A 23712-nucleotide genomic window follows, 5' to 3' on the forward strand; every position below is an offset into this window, starting at 1 on the left:
TCCTCCTTCTTGACCCACAGGACAACCCCAGAGATGTCTCTCAATTTGGAGATGGGGAGGGAAGCTGCCATATTAAACAGGGTCACCCAGAGCAGAAAGGCTTTGGAACATGGAACAGAATGTAGAATCTGCCTCAGAGAATCAGCTGTTGCAGCATCTGGGAAACCAACGACAAGGACAAGAATAACAATTCATTTGGAGCCAGTGGCACTGCAGTGACCAGGAAATCAGGCACAGGAGAAAGGTTAAACAGCCCCCTCAATAAACCTCTCCCTCAAGCTCCTTCTGCCTCTGTAACTGCAACTTTAGATTTGTGTGAGATTTATTCCCAGTTCAATGGCCATGTATTTGTTCTGCCATGTGGAAAAAAACACAATGTCATAAAAATAAAAGGAGGCTGAAAAGTATACAACAAGCCAGAAACCTATCTTTATCTGCCTTCTGATTCTGTCAAATAAGAACCCAGTGAATAAAGTAAAAACAATTTTCATGTAAGTCTTTGTGCATTTGCATTAAAGAGCTTTACAGTTGGAAATAGAGATAGCATTGTATTTCCTATACATAGTAGGTCTAGTTTTAAACTCAAGCAGAAATGGCAGGTAGCCTCTAGAAGGAAAGGAGTAAGTGTTTTTTATGGAAATAGACATAAGAACTCTTTAATATGCCAGTTCTACATAAAATTCTCCTCTTTCTAGGATGAATAATAAAAAAAATCAGTATGATATCTATGAAGAAATTCTACAGCACCAAGAAAAAAACCTTTTTTTAATAACTATTTTGGTGGGGAAAAAAACTTTTTCTGAAACAAAAGAAATATGGAAAGTTTTTATTTACCCTTGTTCCTATAAGGAATTGCATCTGTTGAACAAGAAAAGACCCTTATAAGAAGAAAAGCCGAGAAAAGAAACAAGTGTGATAAAACTAACACTCAAGGAGAGACATAAAATAAATACTTTGGATGCATAAAAAGACAAATTTGCAACTTGATGATACAGAAAGCAAAGTGGAGAAGCATTCTCAGATCACATAGGCAATGAACAAAGAGATCAAAATAATGAGAGAAAAAAGATAGGGACAGATACTATAAGATACATGAGATGGTGAAATGGAACCCAAAGAATGGTGGTGTTTCCCCAAACATAATTGAATCTAGTCAAGTCAAATGGAATAGCGCATTATTCAAGATATAATTAGAGTCAATTTTCCAATGCTAAACAAACATTTAGTTTTAGGAGAGTTCACCACCATATTTGCATAAAGATGAAGAATAGGGGATCTCTTCCAAGACACAGGCTATTCAAATTTTAAAGTTTAAAGAATAATAAAGAATCTAGAAATTATCTATTTCTGGGAAAAATCTTCTTTGAAAAAAGAAGTTTAGGACTATAAAATCAATATAAAATAACACTGTTATGTTATTTCATGCTTTTTCTTTGATTTCCACGATAGTTAGGGTAACTATTGCTACCTTGCATGGAATTGCTTTTGTTTTTTTTTTTTTGTTTTTTTTTTTTTTGTTTTGTTTGGGGTTTTTTTGTAATTTTCTGAAGCTGGAAACGGGGAGAGACAGTCAGACAGACTCCCGCATGCGCCCGACCGGGATCCACCCGGCACACCCACCAGGGGGCGACGCTCTGCCCACCAGGGGGCAATGCTCTGCCCCTCCGGGGCATCACTCTGTTGCGACCAGAGCCACTCTAGCGCCTGGGGCAGAGGCCAAGGAGCCATCCCCAGCGCCCGGGCCATCTTTGCTCCAATGGAGCCTTGGCTGCGGGAGGGGAAGAGAGAGACAAAGAGGAGGGAGAGGGGGAGGGGTGGAGAAGCAGATGGGCGCTTCTCCTGTGTGCCCTGGCCGGGAATCGAACCCAGGACTTCTGCACGCCAGGCCGACGCTCTACCACTGAGCCAACCGGCCAGGGCTGAATTGCTTTTGTTTTTAATTTGCTATAGATGATAGATAGATAGATAGATAGATAGATAGATAGATAGATAGATAGATAGATGATTGACAGATGATAGATTATTGATAGGTACATAGATAATCCTCTTTTTAAATATCTGTGCTATTTTTTAATTTTACAGGTATTTGTTTTTTCAAATGCACTATTAAATATATTGCATATAGAGAGGACTGCATAAAAATATTTATGTATAAATCTCTTTCCCTTGAATTCAGATAAAACTAATTACTTAATCTAAGCAAGGGTATATGGCAAAGGTAATCATCATGCCTTTGACTAGTCTGTCATAGAAGCTCCTGTCTTAGTAACCAAGAAAAGGAGACCTTACTCCCTTGCTGGTTTGAAGAAGTAAGCTTTCACATTGTGTCAGGGCCTATGGAGAGCACTGCCTAACGGAAAGTCTGGCAGCCTCTCATAACTGACAGCAGGCCCCCAGCCAACAGACAGCCACAGGACAAAGATCTCCGTCATATCACCTCAAGGATATGAATTCTGCCAATAACCTGAAAGAACATGAAGCAGATTTTTTTCCTATCAAGACTCTGATGAAATTGCAGCCAAGTGAAACTCTGAGCAAGGGACCAGATAAGCCTTGCCTGGATTTCTGACCCATGGAAACTGTGAGATAGTACAATAGTCAAAGGATGGAAGCAACTCAAGTACCCATGAGTGAGTGAATAGGTAAATAAAATGCAAGACAGTTATCCCTCCATATCCATGGGTTTTGACTTGGTTGATCTTTTGCAAAGGTTAAAAAACAAGTCAGTGTAGGAAAAAAAAACTTCTTAAATCAGTAGTGCTAGAGTTATTGAAAATTCAAAGGCAAAAAAAAAGAGAAGAAGAAGGAGGAGGAGGAGGAAAAGAGGGAGAGAGAGAGGGAGGGAGGGGAGGAGGGAGGGAGGGAGAGAAAAAGAAAAGGAGGAAGGGAGGAAAGAAGGAAGGAAGCTGACCTAGTCTCATACCTTATATAAAAACTAACTCAAAACAGATCACAGTAGAAAGACTAACAATCCAATTAAAAAATAGGCAAAAGGTATAAAGAGACATTTTGCCAAAAAGAACATACAAATGGTAAATGAACACATGAAAAGATGTTGCACGTCATTAGGAATTAGGGAAACACAAATTAAAACCACAGTGAGATATCACTACACATCCACCAGCATGACTAATATAAACCTGAATCACACAAACATTGCTGGTAAGAATGTATAATGGTACAGTCTCTCTGGAAAACTATTTGGCAGTTTCTTGAAAAGCTAAAACACAAATACCATAGGAATCAGTGACAATGTTCTTGGATATGTGGCTAGAGAAATGAAAAATTATGTTTACACAAAGACCTCTATAGGAATGCTGATAGCTAATTCCAATCCCCAAATTAACATGCTACATGAGTTCATTCATGTAACATTCTTGAAATGATATAATTATAGAGATAGCAAACAGATTAGTGATTTCTAGGGTTTAAGGAGGGTAAAGGCTAGAGTAAAGTGGGTGTGGCTATAAGAAAAGCTACATGAGGGATCCCTGTGGTGGTGGAAATACTCAGTACCTTTACAAGATCAGTATCAAAATATTGCAATATTGTGCTACAGTTTTGCAAGGTGTCACCATTGGTGGAAACTGGATAAAGGAATAATGGGATTTTTCTGTGTTCTATCTTACAATGCACATGACTCTACAATTATTTCAGAATTAAAGTCCAAATTTAAAACAGATTAATGACAAGCTAATGCAATTGCAAATTTGAACTGAATCCTGGGTGGAAAACCAAACTGAATTAACAGCTTTAAAGGATTATTTGGGGTACAATGGGAAGAATTTAAATATGAATGCATATTGGATAATATTTATTATATAACCTCTCTGTTCATTGCAGCATTATTCATGGTAGCCAAGACATGGGAACAATTTAAGTGTCCTTCAATGGATGATTGGATAAAGAAGATGTGGTACATATATACAATGGCATACTACTCAGCCATAAGAAAAGATGAAATACTGTTATTTGCGACAATATGGATGGATCTTAAGAGCGTCATGCTGAGCAAAATAAGTCATGTGGAAAAAGACAAAAACCATATTATTTCACTTCCATGTGGGATATAAAACAGAGAGCAACAAATAAAGAAACAAAACAAACAAAAATCATTGACACAGACAACGATATGGTGGTTACCAGAGGAAAATGGGTGGGGTAGTAACGTGTAAAAGGGGTCAAAGATATGATGGCGAAAGAAGACAGAAATTTGAGTGATGAGCACACAATGCAATATACAGATTATGTATTGTGGTATTGTGCACTTGAAATGTATATAATCTCACTAACCAATGTCACCCTGACAAATTTAATTAAAAATGTATTTGTATGAGTTAATTTTTTGAGTGTGATAACAATGTAGTTATTTCAGAGACTATATAACTGCACTTATTCTTAGTATATTGAATTTAAGGGAAACATATAACAGTAACTGTACTTAACTCTCGAGTCATTCAGAAATTAAAAACAAAACAAAACAAACAAACAAACAAAAAACTCTCAAGTAATTGAGAAGGGGGTAAGGAAAAACATGGACCGTTTCTGAAAGCTAAGCAAATAAGCAGGACACTCAAAGAGTGGTGAAGAGACAAACAGCCTCCATAATTAATAGTTCCAAACGTTGTCTTGTAGTCAGAGTGGATAATGTCTTACTTGTCTATACAAGCACAAGGGCTCCTTTCCCACTCTCGTAGATAAATGCTGTCCAACCTTTTCTAAATATTAAATGTTTCACTGACTAGATACTATAATCCTTTTCACCTGCACTTTTATACAGTCTTTTTCAAGTTTCCCCACCTATGGCTCCCAAGTCTACCTTCCCCTCCTGACTGAATGTCCCGGAGTCTATCTTCCCCACTGGAATGTCAGCAAAAGGCAAGGCAACTCTTAAACGTGGTTGTAGATTGTACTCAAGTGATTGTGTTGTGACATTAATGAACGCATGGATTGTGCTAGAGTGGTGGTCCCCAACCCCTAGCAGGGAGGAATTTTCTTCCTTCTTAAGGAAGAAACACAAGGCCTTGGTTTTAAATTTAAGTTGGTCATATTGTTTTTATCCTTCACAGTGGTTATTTCAAAAAAGTAGAACTGAGTTCCAAAGATAATAAGAGGAAAACTTTTACCTTTTATTTTTCACTCTTCTGTAACATGACTGTTTTGTGTGTGAATTTTAATTTTTAAAAATTATTGGTGTGGAGAAGTAGAAGATGGCAGCGGAGTAGGCAGACGCACAGACACCCAGCTCTCACCACCAAACTGGAATACAAATCAATTTAGGAAAAATCAGCATGAAAAACCAACTCTGAACTACAAGAACAGCTCTCAAAAACCAAGGAGCAAAGAAGAAGCCACAACAAACCTGGTAGGGAGCGCCTGAATCTCCCCTGCTTACAGGAATGGAGGGGGGAAGGTGAGGCTGAGAGCCCAGAGGGGATCTCACTCCAGGGAAAGAGCAGAAAATACTGCTCACAGCCACTTGCCTGGCGACTAGAGAGCGAGGTGTGTTGAAAAGACCAGCTTATCTCCCAAGCGGAAAGGAAAGAGAGAGGGACAGACTGTGCGGGGCTAAGGAATGCAAGAGACGATCTAAAAAAAGCTGACTCGTCCGTGCTGGAGGCGGCCATAGCTGGGGGAGGGACTGAACCTTTCACAAAACAGAGCTGAATTGCTTCTGGATCAGAGATCTCCAGACATCTATCCAGCTCCAATCAGCACAAGAAGACACAGCTGAAAACAAGAAGTAGGGAGGAGGGGCAGTAACTCAGGTCTCCATGGAGATCTGAGATACACCTCCCCCTACTGAAGCTGAGAAAACACCCTGCCCCCAGAGAGATTAATTGGCTAAAGAGGCCGTCAGAGTCTCAGGTTACACCCACGCATTCCTGGATACAGTTACAAGGAAGCCCCCTGCTGAGATCAGTAAAAAGACTATCACCTGTTAAGAAAACAAACAAATCAAGACTTCAAAGCTGCCCAAATCTGAAAGTGGATTACAGATAACAGCTGATACCAACCCAAGAAGACCTAGAAATAACTGAAAACTGGAGGCAGATAACACCAAGCCTAGACTCAACCAACTCTACAAATAAAAAACCCTAAAACAGACAATGAGAAGACAAAGAAGTACAATCCAAATGAAACCACAAGAGACACCTTCAGGAGATGAACTGAGTGATATGGAAATAATCAAACTTCCAGATGCGGAGTTCAAAATAATGATTGTAAGGATGCTTAGGGATCTTAGAACAACAATGGATGGTCATTATGAACACCTAAATAAAGAAATAGCAAGTATAAAAAAGAATCAGTCGGAGATGACAAATACAATATCAGAAATAAAGACCACAATGGAAGGAATTAAAAACAGGATAGATAGAGCTGAGGATCGAATCAGTGAGTTGGAGGACAACTGGAATGAAAGCATGAAAGCAGAGAAGAAAAGAGAAAAGAGACTCAAAAAGTCAGAGGAAACCCTTAGAGAGCTCTGTGACAACATGAAGAGAAATAACATCCGCATCATAGGGGTTCCTATGAAGAAGAAAAAGAACAAGGGATAGAGACTTTGTTCAATCATATCATAGCTGAAAACTTCCCTAAATTAATGCAAGAGAAACTCTCACAAGTCCAAGAAGCACAGAGAACTCCATTAAAAAGAAACCCAAAGAAACCTACACAAAGACACATCATAATTAAAATACCAAAGCTAAGCAATAAAGAGAAAATATTAAAATCTGCAAGAGTAAAAAAAGTTATCACCTACAAAGGAGCCCCCATAAGGATGACATTCGACTTCTCAACAGAAACACTTGAGGCCAGAAGGGAATGGCAAAAAATATTCAGAGTAATGCAGAATAAGAACCTACAACCAAGACTACTTTATCCAGCTATCTTTTAAGGCTATCGTTTAAAATCGAAGGAGAAATAAAAAGCTTCCCAGACAAAAAACAACTCAAGGAATTCATTACAACCAAACCAATGCTGCAGGAAATGTTAAGGGGTCTGTTGTAAACAGATCAAAGTGGGAAAAGAATATACCAAAAAAGGAATACACCTTTAAAGGATAAAATGGCAATAAACAACTACATATCAATAATAACCTTAAATGTAAATGGATTAAATGATCCAATCAAAAGACATAGGGTAGCTTCGTGGATAAGAAAACAGGACCCATACATATGCTGTCTACAAGAGACACACCTTAGAACAAAAGATACACATAGGTTGAAGGTAAAAAAACATTTCATGCAAATGGAAATGAAAAAAAAGCTGGGGTAGCAATACTTATATCAGACAAATTGGACTTTAAAACAAAGGATATAGTAAGAGATAAAGAAGGCCACTACATAATGATAAAGGGAGTAATCCAACAGGAAGATATAACTATTATAAATATCTATGCACCTAATATAGGAGCACCCAAATATATAAAGCAGACTTTGATGGATTTAAAGGGCAAGATCGATAGCAATACTATAATAGTAGGGGATTTCAATACCCCACTAACATCACTAGATAGATCCTCAAGAAAGAAAATTAACAAAGAAACAGCAGACTTATTGGAAACACTAGATCATAGATATCTTCAGAACCTTTCACCCTAAAGCAGCAGAATATACATTCTTTTCAAATGCTCATGGTACATTCTCTAGGATAGACCATATGTTAGGGCACAAAAGTGCTTTCAACAAATTTAAGAAGACTGAAATCATATCAAGCACTTTCTCCGATCACAACGGCATGAAACTAGAAATGAACCACAACAGAAAAGCTCAAAAATTCTCAAACACATGGAAAGTAAATAGCAGGTTGTTAAATAATGAATGGATTAAGAATGAGATCAAAGAAGAAATAAAAAAATTCCTAGAAACGAATGACAATGAGCATACAACAACTCAAAATTTATGGGACACAGCAAAAGCAGTACTGAGAGGGAAGTTCATAGCACTACAGGCACACTTTCAGAAGCTAGAAAAAGCTCAAATAAACAACTTAACCCTGCATCTAAAAGAATTAGAAAAAGAACAGCAAGTAAAGCCCAAATGTAGTAGAAGGAAGGAAATAATAAAGGTCAGAGCAGAAATAAATGACATAGAGGCTAAAGAAACAATACAGAGGATCAATGAAACTAGGAGCTGGTTCTTTGAAAAGGTAAACAAGATTGATGAACCTTTAACTAGACTCACCAAGAAAAAGAGAGAGAGGACTCAAATAAATAAAATTAGAAATGAGAGAGGAGAAATAACAACTGACACAACAGAAATACAAAATATTGTTAGAAAATACTATGAAGAACTGTATGCCAAAAAACTAGACAACCTAGATGAAATGGACAAATTCCTTGAAACATACAATCTTCCAAAAATCAATCTGGAAGAATCAGAAAACCTAAACAGACTGATTACACCAAATGAGATTGAAACAGTTATCAAAAAACTCCCAACACGGGTTCGATTCCCAGCCAGGGCACACAGGAGAAGCGTCCATTTGCTTCTCCACCCCTCTGCCGCGCTTTCCTCTCTGTCTCTCTCTTCCCCTCCCGCAGCCAAGGCTCCATTGGAGCAAAGATGGCCCGGGCGCTGGGGATGGCTCTGTGGCCTCTGCCTCAGGCGCTAGAGTGGCTCTGGTCGCATTATGGCGATGCCCAGGATGGGCAGAGCATCGCCCCCTGGTGGGCAGAGCGTCGCCCCTGGTGGGCGTGCCGGGTGGATCCCGGTCGGGCGCATGCGGGAGTCTGTCTGACTGTCTCTCCCTGTTTCCAGCTTCAGAAAAATGAAAAAAAAAAAAAAAAAAAACTCCCAACAAAGAAAAGTCCAGGGCCCGATGGCTTCACAACGGAATTCTACCAAATATTCAAAGAAGAACTAACTCCTATCCTTCTCAAACTATTTCAAAAAATTCAAGAGGAAGGACGACTTCCAAGCTCCTTTTATGAGGCGAGCATAATTCTGATTCCAAAACCAGGCAAACACAACACAAAGAAAGAAAATTATAGGCCAATATCTCTGATGAATATAGATGCTAAAATCCAACAAAATATTAGCAAACCGGATCCAACAATATATGGAAAAAAATCATACACCATGATCAAGTGGAATTTATTCTGGGGAGGCAAGGCTGGTACAATATTCGTAAATCAATCAATGTGATTCATCACATAAACAAAAAGAAGGAGAAAAACCATATGATAATTTCAATAGATGCAGAAAAAGCATTTGATAAAATCCAGCACCCATTCATGATCAAAACTCTCAGCAAAGTGGGAATACAGGGAACATACCTCAACATGATAAAAGCCATCTATGAGAAACCCACAGCCAACATCATACTCAATGGGCAAAAATTAAAAGCAATACCCTTAAGATCAGGAACAAGGCAGGGGTGCCCCCTTTCACCACTCTTATTTAACATGGTCCTGGAAGTCCTAGCCACAGCAATCAGACAAGAAGAAGAAATAAAAGGCATTCAAGTTGGAAAAGAAGAAGTAAAACTATCATTATTTGCAGATGATATGATATTGTATATAGAAAACCCTAAAGCAGGCGTCCCCAAACTACGGCCCACGGGCCACAATGCAGCCCCCTGAGGCCATTTATCCAGCCCCCACTGCACTTCTGGAAGGGGCACCTCTTTCACTGGTGGTCAGTGAGAGGACCACTGTATTTGGCAGCCCTCCAATGGTCTGAGGGACAGTGAACTGGCCCCCTGTGTAAAGAGTTTGGAGACCCCTGCTAAAGTCTCAGTCAAAAAACTACTGGAGGCCCTGGCCGGTTGGCTCAGCGGTAGAGCGTCGGCCTGGCGTGCGGGAGACCCGGGTTCGATTCCCGGCCAGGGCACATAGGAGAAGCGCCCATTTGCTTCTCCACCCCTCCGCCGCGCCTTCCTCTCTGTCTCTCTCTTCCCCTCCCGCAGCCAAGGCTCCATTGGAGCAAAGATGGCCCGGGCACTGGGGATGGCTCCTTGGCCTCTGCCCCAGGTGCTAGAGTGGCTCTGGTAACGGCAGAGCGACGCCCCGGAGGGGCAGAGCATCGCCCCCTGGTGGGCAGAGCGTCGCCCCTGGTGGGCGTGCCGGGTGGATCTCGGTCGGGCGCATGCGGGAGTCTGTTTGACTGTCTCTCCCCATTTCCAGCTTCAGAAAAATACAAAAAAAAAAAAAAAAAAAAAAAAAAACTACTGGACCTGATAAATGAATTCAGCAAAGTGGCAGGATATAAAATCAATACTCAGAAATCAGAGGCATTTTTATACACCAACAATGAACAGTCAGAAAGGGAAATTAAGGAAACAATCCCCTTCACAATTACAACCAAAAAAATAAAGTACCTAGGAGTAAACTTAACCAAGGAGACTAAAGACTTGTACTCGGAAAATTACAAAACATTGATAAAAGAAATCAAGGAAGATACAAACAAGTGGAAGCATATACCGTGATCATGGTTAGGAAGAATAAACATCATTAAAATGTCTATTTTACCCAAAGCAATCTATAAATTCAATGTAATACCAATTAAAATACCAATGACATACTTCAAAGATATAGACCACATATTCCAAAATTTTATATGGAACCAAAGAGAACACGAATAGCCTCAGCAATCTTAAAAAAGAAGAATAAAGTGGGAGGTATCACACTTCCTGATATCAAGTTATACTACAAGGCCATGGTACTCAAAACAGCCTGGTACTGGCATAAGAACAGGCATATAGATCAATGGAACAGAACAGAGAACCCAGAAATAAACCCACAGTTCTATGGACAACTGATATTTGACAAAGGAGGAAAGGAAATACAATGGAGTAAAGACAGCCTCTTCAACAAATGGTGTTGGGAAAATTGGACAGCTACCTGCAAAAAAATGAAACTAGATCACCAACTTACACCACTCACAAAAATAAACTCAAAATGGATAAAAGACTTAAATGTAGGCCGTGAAACCATAGGCATCTTAGAAGAAAACATAGGCAGTAAACTCTCCGACATCTCTCAGAGCAATATATTTGCTGATTTATCTCCACAGGGAAGTGAAATAAAAGACAGGATAAACAAATGGGACTATATCAAACTAAAAAGCTTTTGCACAGCTAAAGACAAGAACAGAATAAAAAGACAAACTACACAATGGGAGAACATATTTGATAATACATCTGATAAGGGGTTAATAACCAAAATTTATAAAGAACTTGTAAATCTCAACACCAGGAAGACAAACAATCCAATGCAAAAATGGGCAAAAGAGATGAATAGACACTTCTCCAAAGAGAACATACAGATGGCCAATAGGCATATGAAAAAATGCTCAACATCACTAATCATTAGAGAAATGCAAATTAAAACCACAATGAGATATCACCTCACACCAGCCAGAATGGCGCTCATCAACAAAACAACACAGAATAAGTGCTGGCGAGGATGTGGAGAAAAGGGAACCCTCCTGCACTGCTGGTGGGAATGCAGACTGGTGCAGCCACTGTGGAAAACAGTATGGAGATGCCTCAAAAAACTGAAAATCAAACTGCCTTTTGACCCAGCTATCCCACTTTTAGGAATATACCCCAACGACACCATAGAATGGCTCCAAAAGGAGAAATGCACCCCCATGTTTGTGGCAGCATTGTTCACAATAGCAAAGATCTGGAAACAGCCCAAGTGTCCATCAGAGGACGAGTGGATTAAAAAGCTTTGGTACATATATACTATGGAATACTACTCAGCCATAAGAAATGATGACATCAGATCATTTACAATAACATGGATGGACCTTGATAACATCATACAGAGTGAAATAAGTAAATCAGGAAAAAACTAAGAACTATATGAATCCATACATAGAAGGAACATAAAAATGAGACTCAGAGACATGAACAAGAATGTGATGGCAACAAGGGTGGGGGGTGGGGGGAGGGGGGAGGGGGCAAAGAAGGAGAGAGGGGTTGGGGGAGGGGAGGGGCACAAGAAAACCAGATAGAAGGTGACAGAAGACAATTTAACTTTGGGGGAGGGGTACACAGGACAATCAAATGTCAAAATAATCTAGAGATGTTTTCTTTCAACATATGTACCCTGATTTATCAATGTCACTGCATTAAATTTAATAAATAAATTTAAAAAAATTATTGGTGTGTGTGTTTGCTTCTTAAAATAATACTCAATCCTAGAATTTTAGGGAGAATGAGTAAGATGCACACCAAGAATCATCTGGAACACAAAACGACATCTTTCTGGGAAGTCATTTGTAACACCAGTCATAAATATCTCTGGCCTTTGACCTACCAATTTCCATTGAAGGGATCCGTCTTAAAGTACTAATTTAAAATGGGAAAAAAGATTTATGCACAAAACTTCATTGACACATTATAAAAGCAAATATAGTAGAACTAACCTTAGAGGACTAGTTCATTTGTTATAAGCATAGCTAGATAAATAGGAAACTACATCCCTTAATATTATTTTGAAGCATTTTAATTACATAGGAAATGCTTGATATAAGAAATGAAATATAAACTATTTTAAGAACAACGGAACTAAAGCTGGTGAATCATTTCAGTTTCCAACTGTGTTCCAATTTCTAATACTTTCTTTCCTCTCTGGAATATGATGGTTGGCTCTTCCCAATTTAATTTGGAGGGATTTCCTATCAGAAAGATGCCCTCTGGTCATGTATAAAATGATCTCTTGTTTCTCTTGTTCATAGATTTCTGGCATTGACCCCTTGTATCCCTAGTTCACTGGTACAGAAAACAAAATATGTAGATGACCTTTAATGAATTCCTTAAAAAGAAAATAACCACCACCACCATCCTCAGAAAACCATTTTGGAAATCTTCCAATGGGCACATGTCAAATCTTCAAAGATCATTTTTAATTTAACATTACTATATGTTGTATACTATATAGAATCTCCTTCAGGAAAGCAGTAGATTATAAGCTATCGTTCAGAAAATAAAAACTAATCTGTTATAAGAAAATGGTCAGTCTCGTGTTATTCATTAAAGTTATATTCTACCTAGAAAATCCAGAAAGAAATATGTTCTGTTCTGGCAGAAATTAAAATGAAATTTTGATTTTTTTTTTTGGTGGATAAAATACTCCACTAAAAAATTATTTATTTTCACCCTGGCCGGTTGGCTCAGCGGTAGAGCGCCGGCCTGGCATGCGGGGGACCCGGGTTCGATTCCCGGCCAGGGCACATAGGAGAAGCGCCCATTTGCTTCTCCACCCCCCCCCCTCCTTCCTCTCTGTCTCTCTCTTCCCCTCCCGCAGCCAAGGCTCCATTGGAGCAAAGATGGCCCAGGCGCTGGGGATGGCTCCTTGGCCTCTGCCCCAGGCGCTAGAGTGGCTCTGGTCGTGGCAGAGCAACGCCCCGGAGGGGCAGAGCATCGCCCCCTGGTGGGCAGAGCGTCGCCCCTGGTGGGTGTGCCGGGTGGATCCCGGTCGGGCGCATACGGGAGTCTGTCTGACTGTCTCTCCCCGTTTCCAGTTTCAGAAAAATACAAAAATAAAAAAAAATTATTTATTTTCTTAACAGTCTCAAGGTATTAATAGCAGCACCGTATGAAAAATGCAAACATGGGCGCAGGCTTCAGAGGAACTTGTAATGTGGCCTACTCTATGTGATAAAAAAAAGAACCTAAAAAGGTGTAATAGCGCACATACACACACACACACACACACACACACACACACACACACACCCTTTCCACTCCCTTTTATAGCAAAGCAGCTTCTAATTTACTTAATTTGTCATTGTAATAAACCTATTGTCTCATGGTAAATTGTTCCCAATCTATAAAATAATTGTATATTCTCCCCAAAGCATTTTTATTTAGTTGCTCCAAACAAAATACATTATTTTCTATAAAAACAACGTTATAAATTGGGACTAGTTTTCCAGTCTGCCCCACAAAAGACTACTTGGTTCATATTGCAAAGAAAAGATACAATTACTGAAAATAACACTGTTGCATCAAAGACACATTATTTCTACTACATTGTGGGCAATTCAAGGAAACTAATATTATTTATTTAATTGCCTTTTGGGGAAATGATACTGTCAATTCTAATCAGGAACACTGAAAATCTATCTCCTGTTTTTCCCGCTAAGCATGCTCAAGCTTCAGTCCAGGACACTTCTCTTGTACCTCAGATACCCCACTTCCCGCCACTGCTGTGGAGTCTCCACGCCCGGCAGCCAGCAAGAACACATACAAACGAGGCTTTGGAACTTAGAACCTTCCTAAACTATTAGCCTCTAATTGTTTCAGAATATGGATGTCAAAAACTTAAATACACAGTTTTGGTTTTGTACTACAGTGAAATGATTTAGGGCTTTTAAAAACAAGAAGAAGAAGAAGAAGGAGGAGGAGGAGGAGGAGGAGGAGGAGGAGGAGAAGGAGGAGAAGGAGGGGGAGGAAGAAAGAAGAAGAAGAAGAAGAAGAAGAAGAAGAAGAAGAAGAAGAAGAAGGAGGAGGAGGAGGAGGAGGGGGAGGAGGAGGAGGAGGGGAAGGAGGGGGAGGAAGAAAGAAGAAGAAGAAGAAGAAGAAGAAGAAGAAGAAGAAGAAGAAGAAGAAGAAGAAGAAGAAGAAGAAGAAGAAGAAGAAGAAGAAGAAGAAGAAGAAGAAGAAGAAAGGAGGAGAAGGAGAAAAAGAAGAAAGAAGAAGAAGAAGAAGAAGAAGAAGAAGAAGAAGAAGAAGAAGAAGAAGAAGAAGAAGAAGAAGAAGAATCCCGATGTCCTGAAAGATGCATCATTGTCCCATTCAAGAGGTCAAACATCAAACACGCAAAATTCTGAGCGATTTATTCTATATGCAAATATTGGAAAGAAGTAGAGTCAAGCAGGAATGTTGTAATGTCAAAATAATTTTTAAAAAATTAAACACAAGACTGTTATACAAATATACAATGAACATGTGTCTAAGATTTTATTCAATCCATTAATTAACAAATTGGCAAGATAATAAACTACTTCAAAGGAGACTTGGAAAAACAGAGGTTTTATATAGTCAAGCAAAAAAATGCTGAAATAAATTTACCTGCTTAATGGATATGAAACTGCTTAGTATCTTTCAGAGAATTAACTACTGGGGTTTGGTTTTTTTTTTTTACTGGACAGAAATCTCTAAGTTAATGTGTAACTTCAGTGACTGGTCTTTAATCAAATTGTAAATATCAAAGTCAAACAGAGGTGAATTCTCAGACACAGATATTAAATAATCATTAGGTGAACATGTTAAACAATAACACTATAGAATATTGTAGATTTTTTCCTGCTATATTTCAAATTTTAGATGATTTTTCCTAATAGTAATTGTTTGAAAAGTGTCCAGAAGAGAATGTACCAAGAGAAGTCATAAGATATTATATACCTTGATGAATTAATCTTCTGCCTAGCTCTGTCAGTTCAAAAACTGATTCTGTCCATCCAATGTGCCTATACACTAACTACCTTTGAAAATGGACAACAGGCCCTGGCAGGTTGGCTCAGTGGTAAAGCATTGGCCCAATGTGTGGACGTCCCAGGTTCAATTCCTGGTCAAAGCATACAGGAGAAGTGACCATCTACTTCTCCAGCAAACCCCCCCCCCCCCCGCTTCTCTCTCTTTCTCTCTTTCTCTTCCCTTCCTGCAGCCATGGCTCAATTGGAGCATGTTGGCCCAGGTGCTAAGGATGGTTCCACGGCCTTTGCCTCAGGCACTAAGAAGAGCTCAGTTGTTGAGCAACAGAGCAACGCCCAATATAGACAGAGCATCGCCCGTTAGTGGGCTTGTGGGTGGATCCCAGTGGGAGCGCATGTGGGAGTCAGTCTTTGCTTCCCCTCCTCTTGCTAAATAAAAAATGCCTATAAAAAATAGACAACAAGGAAACAAGTATACATATCAGACAAAAGCAATTCAGCTTTTTAAGCATCTAGTGCACTAATAAATTAGATACTTAGATCCTATGGCTGCTACATTCTTTCCCTTAAGAAAAGCAGTAAATTGGGTCAATATCTCATGTCAACATTGCTTGATGAGCAGTGGTGCAACTCTGAAAAAACTGGTCCCAGTGCCGTGAAAATGGGCCCACCCTCCCCATTTTTCCAAATAAAGAAGAGAAATAATCCCCTCCTTTCTTCTAGAGCAGGAAGAATGAGAGTGCCACAAAGTTTGGGTTCTTGACTGGGATTTGGAAAGAAGGTGAAGAAGGTGATGAAGAAAGGACAACTATTTTTACTCCTTGCTAGTGGACAAGCTTTACCAAAGAAAACTCATTGCCATGGACAATACTGGGAAGTTCCATAGATTCCAAAGCAAGTTCCAACATAAGCTTCTGGCTCCTAGTAGTTCAACTGCTCTCAGCCTAGACAGTGGACTGAGCCAAGAGCCCAGCATCCAAGCCTGTTATTACTGTCTGAAACTTCCCCAGGAGTCTTGTCATACACCCCCACATGTCTACACACCTCACTCACCATCCCTCTCTGCCCCCACCTTTTCACTGGTCATCATCTACTCCCTCCTTTGCACTCTGAGATCTTTCCCTTATTTTGGTGGAGTGGGGTAGAAAGAGGGAGAGAGAAACGGTGGGGACTACCCTGAGCCTTATTCTACTTGAAATCTGTTCCAAGGCCAGAATCCTCTATTGGGTAACATCTCTTCCATGTGCATCTTTGACTTTATTAAGCCACGTTAGCAAGCATGAACTCATTCAGTAGGTTATTGCTTTTACAACTCAAAGATTAATGACATCAGGTCATCTCCAAAACTCCTGCCTTTGACAATGGACAACTAAGGGGAGATTTTGATGCGGGGCACTTCCTTCCCCAAACAGAATGCACGTGGGAAATTCCACCCTGGATCTCTCTGGCCTTTTTCTAGGCTCCATCATCTCTAATTCCTCTTCTAATTAACTGAGTCTTTCTTGATTTGTAATTGTATCAAAGATGATTGTACTTAATTTCTTGCTCTTCCTGTTTGTGCTGTGAGAGAGATTCTGACTTTAAGGTGCTCTGATAAGATGATATATCCCAATGCACTTTTAGGTTGACATCTAAAATATTTTATAGGTTCAAGTAATTGCAAAAAAAATGTCAATCTACCATATTGTATAAATATATTTCACACATGCTTTACATATGTTTTGACAGAATTTTGGAGCAGTACATATAGATCATTCAATTTATGGGGGAAATCTACTGTACATATAACCGAGTGGTAGTCAACCTGGTCCTGGCCGCCCACTAGTGGGCGTTCCAGCTTTCATGGTGGGTGGTAGTGGAGCAACCAAAGTATAAATAAAAAGATAGATTTAACTATAGTAAGTTGTTTTAGAAAGATTTATTCTGCCAAACTTAGCAAAAATCTGACATAAAATACTTGGTAAGTAATTATTATTATATGCTTTAACTTGCCGTAACTCTGCTTTATACATTTTATAAAGTTACTTCCCTACTTTATAAATCATTATTACTGTGGAACTGGTGGGTGGTTAGAAAATTTTACTACTAACAGAGATACAAAAGTGGGCAGTAGGTATAAAAAGGTTGACTACCCCTGATATAACCTAATTAACAAAGCCAGTCTTTATTGACAAACCAAGTCAACCAATCAGATGCACTTTCCATCAATTTTCAATCAAAATCAATCTAATAACATGCATCATGAAAACCATCTCATTTGTGAATTTTAACTCTAAAAGAGGCATAAAGATCATCAATGAATGGATAGACAAATGGGTGGATGGTGAGATGAGAGAGAAAGAGAAAGGTGGATGGAAGGTATAATAGAAAACTCTGGTTTGTCTTGAATTTGTTTTCTGAATGAAATATGGTCACTTAGAATACTTCTTACTGAATACCCCCCTGTTGTCCAAGAAATTCTCCCTTAGTGGCTGTGAAATCTTGACATGTTTTCTTTGGAACCCTGGAGTCAAACTAGCCTAGGAAATAGCATTCTGTCATTTCCACATCTTACTGGTTACACCCTATTCGTGTGGAAGGGAATCACACAGGGTATAAATATGTCTTTGAGGCTGACTGCCACGTACACATAATGGTTGCTCAATAAATGTTTTGAACTATTGAATTGTGTTTTAATATTATAATTTAACTCTTACTCATAATTCAGCTATCTTATTGCTAAATGTTTGGAAAAAGAATCTCTCACTGGCTTCCCCTCACCTGCAACAGTCTATACAGTGTATCTTATTCATTTCTCAAATAGAATGTGAAAACCAGCAATCCAGGAATGATGTGCTGATGACATTTTTATACACTTTAATTTACCTGTCTAAGACAGCTGATAAAAATATTTTAAATTAGCAGCATTTCAGAAAATCTGGGCATTGCAGTTGCTGTATATTCCTGGTAACTCCACAGATCAAATGTTCAGTTCCCTCCATCTATATAGGACTTTCTAGTTTTTTTTTTTTTTTGTTTTGTTTTTTTGTTTTTTTTTTTCATTTTTCTGAAGCTGGAAACGGGGAGAGACAGTCAGACAGACTCCCGCATGCGCCCGACCGGGATCCACCCGGCACGCCCACCAGGGGCGACGCTCTGCCCACCAGGGGGCGATGCTCTGCCCATCCTGGGCGTCGCCATGTTGCGACCAGAGCCACTGTAGCGCCTGAGGCAGAGGCCACAGAGCCATGCCCAGCGCCCGGGCCATCTTTTGCTCCAATGGAGCCTTGGCTGCGGGAGGGGACGAGAGAGACAGAGAGGAAAGCGCGGCGGAGGGGTGGAGAAGCAAATGGGCGCTTCTCCTGTGTGCCCTGGCCGGGAATCGAACCCGGGTCCTCCGCACGCTAGGCCGACGCTCTACCGCTGAGCCAACCGGCCAGGGCTAGGACTTTCTAGTTTGATAAGCATTTTTACATACATGATCTCATTTGGACTTATCACAGCTCTGAAAAGAAGACAGAGTACAATTTATTCCAACTTTATAGCTGAAGACACCTGACCAGGTCCCAATTTAGGTGAGGCAGAGCCGGAGTAAAGCTTTGGTTTTTTGATTCCCAGTAAACAAGGGTACAAGCTGTTGGAAAAGACTGCAAGGAGGAACTGCGCATAGGATAGGATACGTTTTATGGCAGAAAAGACAACTCCTCGGCCTAGCGTGCAGAGGACCCAGGTTCGATTCCCGGCCAGGGCACATAGGAGAAGCGCCCATCTGCTTCTCCACCCCCGCCCCCCCCCTTCCTCTCTGTCTCTCTCTTCCCCTCCCGCAGCCAAGGCTCCATTGGAGCAAAGATGGCCCGGGCGCTGGGGATGGCTCTGTGGCCTCTGCCGCAGGCGCTAGAGTGGCTCTGGTCGCAACATGGCGACGCCCAGGATGGGCAGAGCATTGCCCCCTGGTGGGCAGAGAATCGCCCCCTGGTGGGCAGAGCATCGCCTCCTGGTGGGCATAGCGTTGCCCCATGGTGGGCGTGCCAGGTGGATCCCGGTCGGGCGCATGCGGGAGTCTGTCTGACTGTCTCTCCCTGTTTCCAGCTTCAGAAAAAAAAAAAAAAAAAAACGTAAAAAAAAAAAAAAAAGACAACTCCAACATTTCAATGGCTTAAAACACTAGACATTTGTTTCCTGCTCACATAAATAAGTCCAATGCAAGTGAGCTGACTTTCCAAGACAACTGCCCTCCACACAGCAATTTATCAATCACCCTCTTACAGATATCCCATGATCTCCTTGGTTGCCACATGGGGAAGATGGTCTTGCAATAAAAATCAAATGCTTTGGCCTTAAAATGACATGTGCTGCGAACCAGCGCAGCTAGTAATTCCAGGTCCTGAGTGGGAACAGCGCGGAACTAAAAAAATAGGCTTAGAGTAAAAGGATGGGCTCGGGAGGCCTCTGCAATGCTCATGGCAAGAACAGAGTGCACTCTACACCCGCTTCCTGCTTTATTTATAGGGCAAAGTAAGGCCATTAGCAAATCAAAGAGATCTCTGATCACATTTCCAAGGCAACCCAAGAATTCTACCAAGTGCAGAAAACCCCCACTATCATACATAACATCTTAACTTCACAAGACAAAGGATAAAAGAAACTGCCTCCAGTTTTTCCGGGGGGGGGGGGAATGGGGGGCGGGATGAGTATAAACAATCCAGCACCGTAACAAAATAGCCCTTAGCAACTTCACAGAACAAATAAGGTGGGGGGTTGGGCAGACTGTCAGCTTACTGTCAGTTCCTCACACCTCTGTCCCCCAAAAATCTAAACTGCAAAGACCCTGTTGGCTTTCAGTCCCCAATAGACATGCATTCCTTCCCCTCGCAGCCTGTGGATCAGAATTAGCAGTATGATATGGCCCAACTGCAAGGAGATGGAGAAGTGTACGTTTCCCGCATGCCTATGGCATAGATGAGCGCTAAAACCCTCCACCACATATAAAATAGAGGAGAGTAAATAGGATTTATGGAAGTAGATGAAGGAGGTTTGTAAAGCCAGTAGCCGCGGCCACCATCACAGCCGCCTGGCCCATGCAGGTTCGCATTTGATTCGGATAGACAGTAATGAAACAATGGAGCCAAGAACTGGTGGGCCATTAGCTTTAATACTAGCTTGCACCCGATGGGCAAGAAATACACACAGAGGGCAAACACTTCCCTTCCCATTCAGGACTCCCAAAACCACTGACTTATCCAAATTTTCCTAGGATCAAAGGTTTGTACCTCACCAGACTTATTCACCTTTGTTCCCCATCTCCTTCTCTCTGCACAAACTCTGCAAAAACTGGCTTCTCCTTCAGCATTCAGCCATTTGGCTGCTTCTCCTCTCCTCCACGTGGCCTTTCTCTGCTCTGCTCTCTAGTGCTAATCTCAGGAACCAAGAGAGAGCAAGCTCCCGGTCTGCCCCATTTTACAGTGTAGAAATCAAAACCTTTAATCCAATATACAAACAAGGAAGTCTCTGATACAAAGTCACTAAGAGTGGGAAAGGCTTAGACTTAAAACTAAACCTTAGGGCAGGGGTCCCCAAACTATGGCCCGCAGGCCACATGCGGCCCCCTGAGGCCATTTATCCGGCCCCCGCCGCACTTCCGGAAGAGGCACCTCTTTCATTGGTGGTCAGTGAGAGGAGCACATTGACCATCTCATTAGCCAAAAGCAGGTCCATAGTTCCCATTGAAATACTGGTCAGTTTGTTGATTTAAATTTACTTGTTCTTTATTTTAAATATTGTATTTGTTCCTGTTTTTTTTTGTTTGCTTTTTTTTTACTTTAAAATAAGATATGTGCAGTATGCATAGGGATTTGTTCATAGTTTTTTTTATAGTCCGGCCCTCCAACGGTCTGAGGGACAGTGAACTGGCCCTCTGTGTAAAAAGTTTGGGGACCCCTGCCTTAGGGTATAACCACCCTGCCTGCTTACAGCCTGTCCCCCACTCCCAATGCAAACTATAAGCGAGCAAACCTATATATCATATTTACAAACTTATTTGACCAACATTCCACCCCTTTTGCTTGCTTCACAATCTAAAGCACAGGTATACCTACCTGCACAAGGAAATTAGGCACATTACACAGATTACAACAACATGACAAATCATACAATTTCAACAATTGAAAAGATACACTTCACCAGTATCTGATCACTTTGCCCAAAGCGCAAAATGTCCTCGGCCTTCTTTCTAGCCGTTTGAAAGTCTTCCCGGGGCAAGGGAGTGCTTCCAGCTAAGCTACCCCTCACCCCCATCAGGGTATTTCACATTGTCCAAAATCTGTAAGTCCATCCAACAAAGGAGCCAGTGTCCACTCCGGTCATAGTCCAGGAATCAGTCCACGCACATGGGGCCTCAGCCACCCCCCTACCCCTGCCATCCTGGCAGGTCTTACACTGTCCCAAGGAGGAGCACGTGGCAAAGGCAGTCAGCATTTCTGTCTCTGCTCTAGAGAGCATGATGGCAACCACCCCTATGTCCCCAAATCGCAGACCTATCAGGAGTGTAGTAGGTACTCCTTGCTGCAGATTCTCATCTTCTGGAGACTGCAGATTGCAACTCAAGCCCGATTCTCCTCATCCTCCAAAGAGGAACTGAAAACACCAGCTCCCGCTGCCGGACTCGAGCCCTGGGCCGCTGCCGCCTTCTGCTCTGCGGGCCTTGCAACCTCAGCTCCGGCCTTAGCCGTGGCCTCAGCCTCCCGCTGCTGCTGGCTCTCCACAACGTCCAGGGTAATCTGTAACTCACTCACCTGTGATTCCTTCTCCAGCGGCTGCTCCATTTCCAGGCGAATCTTGCAAATCTGGTCGGCCTCCTCCTCCAGCGCTTCCTCCAGCTCCAGGGTCAGCCTGTTTCTCCCACATTTGCTCCAGCTCCTTCCACTGCTCAGTTTTCAGGTCCTGGGTAGCCTCTTCCACAGAACTCTCAGTTTCCTCACGCGTGGCTGTAAAAGTCAGCCAGCCTTTGGTCTCCAAAAGGACAGCCATGGGGAACCATAACAACAGCCAGTCCTCTACTCCACCACTCAAAGGTGGTGGTGGCTCCATACAGAATTCTGAATCCTGCCACAGACTACGCCAAATGTAAAGCCAGTAGCCACGGCCACCATCACAGCCGCCTGGCCCATGCAGGTTTGCATTTGATTCGGATAGACAGTAATGAAACAATGGAGCCAAGAACTGGTGGGCCATTAGCTTTAATACTAGCTTGCCCAGCGGGCAAGAAATATACACAGTGGGAAAACACTTCCCTTCCCATTCAGGGCTCCCAAAACCACTGACTTATCCTAGTTTCCTAGCATCAAAGGTTTCTAGCTCACCAGCCTTATTCACCCCTGTTTCCCATCTCCTTCTCTCTGTACAAACTCTGCAAAAACTGGCTTCTCCTTCAGCATTCAGCCATTTTGGCTGCTTCTCCTCTCCTCCACGTGGCCTTTCTCTGCTCTGCTCTCTAATGCTAATCTCAGGAACCTAGAGAGAGCAAGCTCCTGGTCTGCCCCATTTTATAGTGTAGAAATCAAAACTTTTAATCCAATATACAAACAAGGAAGTCTCTGATACAAAGTCACTAAGAGTGGGAAAGGCTTAGTCTTAAAACTAAGCCTTAAGCTATAACAACCCTGCCTGCTATAACAACAGCCTGTCCCCACACCCAATGCAAACTATAAACGAGCAAACCTATATATCATATTTACTAACTTATTGGACCAACAAGGTCCCTTGAGGACACATAAAAATGGTCAAACATTCAGAATACACAGTGCTTTTGAAAACCCAGTGCTGGGTTCTATCCCATATATTTTTATGAGTTGATCCTGACAACAGCCTGGAAGGTAAATATTATCCGCGTGTTTACATATTAGGAGGCTGACGCTCATGAGGGTTACACAACTTTCTCCAGAGTTTATACTAATAAGAGAATGAAAGTCTAACTCCCTTGCTCTTCCTTTTCTCTAGCTCTCAATTTCATATCATAATCTCTTTGTCATCCATAAGTGATTTATTTTTATATGGCAGGTGAGGGGTATTGGGGAGGGACACATAGGGACCGGCAACTCCATTGACTATGTTTTCATTCTTGAGCTGGGTGGTGAACGCACAGACATGTGTGTATAATTCTCCTTATGTCTTAAATATTTCAAAATCCATTTTTTTAAACAGAGAGGGAGGGCCAATGGACTCTGACAGGTTCTTATCTTGAAAACATAAGAATTTTCTATGAATATTAGCAGACAGAAAACAAGAAATACAATATTGCTATCACTTACTGAGCATATACTATATCCCAGGATCAGAAATTTTC

The sequence above is a fragment of the Saccopteryx leptura genome, chromosome 1, assembly GCF_036850995.1.
Source record: "Saccopteryx leptura isolate mSacLep1 chromosome 1, mSacLep1_pri_phased_curated, whole genome shotgun sequence".
In the NCBI taxonomy this organism is placed as follows: domain Eukaryota; kingdom Metazoa; phylum Chordata; class Mammalia; order Chiroptera; family Emballonuridae; genus Saccopteryx; species Saccopteryx leptura.